We start from the raw sequence: 5,318 nt of genomic DNA, 5'->3' as shown, positions 1-5,318 counted from the left end.
AAACTATTTCAAAAATGGCAGTAAAGGGTCATGTGGAATTAGCAAAGTGATAAATCAAGAATTATAAATGACTAGCAGAATGTTTCTACATATAGATTCATTTTTCTGAAGACACATACAGTCTATGGAGTTCCTGTAGTAGAAGTAGTAGACACACTTACATTTTACATTCACGATTAGGTTTGGAATGAAGAAATTTAGCCTTTTTAAAGATATAGTAATTCTATTCATAATTTTTTGAGGAAACTCCACAGAGAACCATATGATTTCTCTGATATGTGGTATATAAACCAAAAACAACAAAAGAACAAGACAAACAAATGAGAAACAAAAACTCATAGACACAGACAATAGTTTAGTGATTACCAGAGGGTAATGGAGGAGGGGGGTGGTATATGAGGATAAAGGGGATCAAATATATGGTGATGGAAGGAGAACTGACTCTGGGTGGTGAACATACAATGTGATTTATAGATGATGTAATACAGAATTGTACACCTGAAATCTATGTAACTTTACTAACGATTGTCACCCAATAAACTTTAATTTAAAAAAAATAAAAAATAAATGACGATATAGTAAGTACTTCCACCTAATTTTCTTAAGTAACAACCTCTAAAATTATAGCATTTAAATCTACCCTCGTGGCTTTCCTACATGGTTGCTAAATTTTCTGGAATTTTTGTTTAATCAGAATAAAAAGCATAAAATTTAGAAATTAATATAGCTAGGAAAATGAATGCTGTTGTGCTGCTGATAAGCACACACTCTTTCTAAGAGCATGGCACTATTTCTGTAAACATGAATACTCTCAAGAGAGAAAATAAGTGACTTTTTGTAAAACTGATTTTAGTAATGTCAGTAGCAAAATTAACAGAAATAATATCAGAAGTATTACATAATTTAGCAGTACTCACATAATTTCCCAGTTTTTCATATATATCCATGTATACTAACATTTGAAAATTTCATTCTTTAATTAATAAGGAATTATGCAAAAATATGATATACAGCTAAATTAATTGGGCTCTGAGACTCTTGGATGAAAGTATTTTCTTCTCCTTGGAAATTTTTTTAATCCTTGAAAAGTTTTACCTATAGCAAAAACAACAGCAATATACTGACAGATTAGAAAGACAAAAATCTGTGGATTGATCAAAGTTGATATTCACATTATGACTATTTCAAATTGCATCTTGATTTTCAAGTGGGTATCTAATGCTGCTCAAAACTGAAGTAATTTCATGAAAAGTCTGATGATCCACTATAAGATGGTGGGGGCCATATATTTTCTGCTTCTTCTGCCTACTCCTCACTATACAGGTCACTGACTTAAAAAAGAATGAGAATAGAATGAGAGACAGTGAGACTGAAATGAAAGAATGAAGCCAAGTTGGTCATCTCCAAAACAAAGTACCCTCTTAAATAATCAGTACCCTCTCTGATACATTTTTTTCTCCATTAAATGAATCATTTTTACTCAGAAAGTTTCTGACAGTAGTAAATCAGCTATTTCATATTGGAAAAACAAATTGTACAGAAGTAACGTGGAGAAAAAAAGGTTTCTTGTTTTTCTATTCAAACCTTCTGTGAGGATTCATGTAAGAAAACAGACGTGAGAAAAAGTTTTGCTAAGTCAAACAAATATCTGAATAACAATATAATAATGAATTAGCATATATTCTATTTCATATTTAAGACCCACTGGAGGTATCTAGCACATACATAACTCAATATACTTTGCCAAGTAACAATATAGAAAAATGTAGACCTTTCTTTTTTTTCCACCATCTATTCTTATCAATACCTACAAAATCTAGATTCAAGTTCCAGTACCTTCCAAAATAAGGAAAAAAAAATCTTTTTCTGCCCTTTAATAAAGTCAGGTTGCTACAAACAACAATAAGTAATTAGCCTGACATCTATGGGATAACTATACCTTATACACTTTTTTAGAATAAAATATAATTATATATATGATTTTTCCTGAAACTGGTTAATTTCATGTTAGCATGAGAAAGTATTTAGCTAATTATTCCCTTACTGGCCCTAAGGTGTATCTCCAAAAAAATTAGTCTCTCATTACTCAAGGATTTTTGCCAATAACTCATTTCCAACTCCCTGCCAGATAGACGGCCCATTTTCACAAGAGTAGAAGCTCATAGGATTACCTCCATGCGAGCAAATACTGTGTTAGCCTCATTCACTATTGTAATCCTAGTCTCTAGAAGAGTACCTGGCACAGAGGAAATTCTTAGTATTCATGAGTGAATGAATGAATTTCATCTACTCGTAGATCTCTTAGTACTGCAATTATTTCCAAATTATGGTGAGGGTCTTGCAAAGCAATTAGCCTCATTATCTGCCTGTATCACAGTGAGATTCATTTTTTTTTCAACAAGGACTGAGTTTTTCCCATCCTTTTGAAGAACGTTGAAGGAGTAATGATGATAGAGTAGTGATAAAGGAAAATGATAAAGGCATAGCGACCTGTAATTTTAATGATTAGTTGTGCTTATAAATTCATGGAAAATGCCTTCTTGAACAATTTTAACTCCTCCAAGAAAATGAGACACATTATTTTATAGACACACTGTAAATTGGGCTAAAGAAAATAAGCACATATGATTCGTAAATGACTACTGTTACAAAAATAAATACTTTAGATATTTAGATAGTTGAAATATTTACACTCCGGATATTGAAAAGAATTGTCCATAGGCTTTATCTTAATTATCCTGTATTCTAATTTATACAGTTTTGATTAATGAGACTTCTGCACATCAAACTATTATTTAGAAGCAATACTGGATGATGCCTAGTTTGGAATATGTCCGAGGAATTGTTATCAAACTGTCCTTTACTTGTAAGTATAATATACAGTCAGTCCACTCCTCCTCACCTCCCACAAAACCAGCAGGAAGTTTATCAAAATATCACTTCCAAACACACTCAAAACTGTTCAAAGAATTCTCACCGATTTTCTTCGTATTTTAACAACTGTATGAAGTTAGACTACCCAGGAAAATATGCCCACTTAACCTGTTTCTTAAACCTGTTCAGGTAGGAGATTAAACAGATTTAACATAAATTCAGACAGTTCCATGCAAAGACAGAAAATAGGACAAATATGTTTTGTTTTTTTTGGTTGTTGGTGGTTTTTATTTTTTGTTTTGTTTTGTTTTGCTTTTTTTATTGGCTAAGAATTTAAAAGCATTAAGAAATGGACTTAATGCCTATTTCTGTCAAATATATCAAGATATTCTCAATTCCGCGAGTCATGCGCCGGGACAGTGGAGCCAGAGGTGACTACAGCCACCTGAAATGTCAGTAGCTCATTCATCTGTCTATGCCAAATGGATCGTGGGAAAGGTGATTGGGACAGCAATGCAAAAAATTGCTAAAGTGAACGTCACCAGGCTTGTTCTGGATCCTTACTTATTAAAGTATTTTAATAAATGAAAAACCTACTTTGCTGATGATGCTCTTCAAAAGTGCACAGTTGGGGATATTGTACTTCTCAAAGCATTACCTGTTCCACTAACGAAGCATGTGAAACATGACCTGGCTGAGATCATTTTCAAAGTTGAACAAATCATAGATCCAGTAACAAGAAAACCCTGTGCAGGAACTACCTACCTGGAGAGTCCAGTTAATTTGGAAACCACCCAACTAACCAAAAATCTGGAAGAACTCAGTATCTCTTTAGAACAATGAAGGAGGGTTAGAAAAAGGAGTCAAAGGGAAAGATTTTAAGTTTGCTTTATGGAAAAATATATTTTTCTAAGTTTCATCACAAACTGACCAATTTCTCTTCTGGTATATATGAAATAGCAAAAAGTAAATGAATAAAGGGTTTGTTATAATTTTCCATGACGGTTTATGTTTCAGATTTCCTTTTCAGGGAACATACTTTCCTGTTACACTAAGTATGCCTAACAATCTGCTGCATTATTTTTTAAGCTCACTGTTTTAGATGTGTTCAAATTAAAGATTCAAAGGAATCTTTAATTTATCTTAGAATCTTTATTTTGAGAGAAGAAACCCTTTTGATATCATAAACAGATAAATCACATTAAGTGAATATTTTTGATGGTATTAAAAATTAAACTTTTTCTCTGAATTAACCATTTCCAAATGGAAATATCAACATGCCTGTGCTCAGACAATATATCAGATTAAAGTCTGTATTAATAAGAATGTTGACATGCAGAAAATAAAACTTAAAAATTCTTTGTTATTTTTTTAATCCTGCATTTTAGGCTGAATTAAATAGGAATGAGTTCTTCAAATCTGATATTGATGAAGTCATAGAACTTCTCACGTGTGCATTTGAATTGGAGAATTTCAGAGTTTTGTTGTTGTCTATTAATAAACTGTGATAACTTAAAAAAGATATATTCTCCATACTGAGAAGTACAGCATATTGACTATCACTGTAATGGTACTTTTGATTTCTCATTTGTTTTCTGTCCCATATGAATAACAGTGGGACAGCAGCACTAAACAGACATATGTGTATTAGAGCTTGAAATACTGAGGTGGAGAAAATTACATAAAATTCCTGGATGTCCTCTTTGATGATTCTGATTCATTAGGTATAGAAAGAATTGCCAGAGTATGCATTTTTAAACATCCCTAGATAATTTGTTGTAAGCCAGACTTTAGAACCTCTGTTTTAGAATCTTTACATTCATATAAGATTGTCTTGTGAAAGTTGTGGTCCCTTGACTTTTTGGGTTTTTTACTACTCAATATTATACAAACAAAAATGAAGACTTTTAGGTGAGTAAAGAGAAATAAACTTAGTATACTATGTGATAACTTGTCTGAACCTGTCACAGAAGTTACTTTCCTGTCAACTTAGAGAAAAATTGGTTTTCTACATTCCAAGTGATTAGAGTCTAAAAATGTCTAAGGATTAAAAAGAAGAGTTATTAAAAAGAGTGATATTTCTGTCAAGGATAATCCTCTCTCTGCGTAGTAATGGACACTGGTCAGTAGATAAGAACTACAAGGATATAATTGGTTGTCTATCTATTCATGGCTGTTTTAAAACATTTTTGACACTGCAACTCTGGATTTCTTGTATACTTTTTCTCATAAATGTCACATTATTTGTCAAGAAAATTAATGTACTAAAAAAGTTCAAAACAGTTGTATAACTCAATATTTTAAAACTACTATTGGCTATCTGTATGTCCTCTTTGCAGAAATGTCTATTCAGTTCCTCTACTCATTTTTTAATTGGATTCTTTGTTTTTTTGTTGAGTTGCATGAATTCCTTATATATTCTGGATAGCCCAATAAACGTTAAT

At 31.9% G+C, this 5,318-nt stretch overlaps 1 pseudogene across 1 annotated transcript; it reads left to right on the top strand.

The window, feature by feature from the left end:
- Nucleotides 1-3,324: 3,324 nt before the first annotated feature.
- LOC308498869 (small ribosomal subunit protein uS17m-like) lies at nucleotides 3,325-3,717 on the top strand (annotated as a pseudogene). Its single transcript has one exon. The product of its transcript is annotated as a small ribosomal subunit protein uS17m-like (transcript).
- Nucleotides 3,718-5,318: the final 1,601 nt, after the last annotated feature.

This window comes from Rhinolophus hipposideros (genome assembly GCF_964194185.1).
Source record: "Rhinolophus hipposideros genome assembly, chromosome: 6".
NCBI lineage: Eukaryota > Metazoa > Chordata > Mammalia > Chiroptera > Rhinolophidae > Rhinolophus > Rhinolophus hipposideros.
The sequence above is the reverse complement of the archived record's forward strand: the minus strand, read 5'-3'. Positions and strand labels throughout refer to the sequence as shown.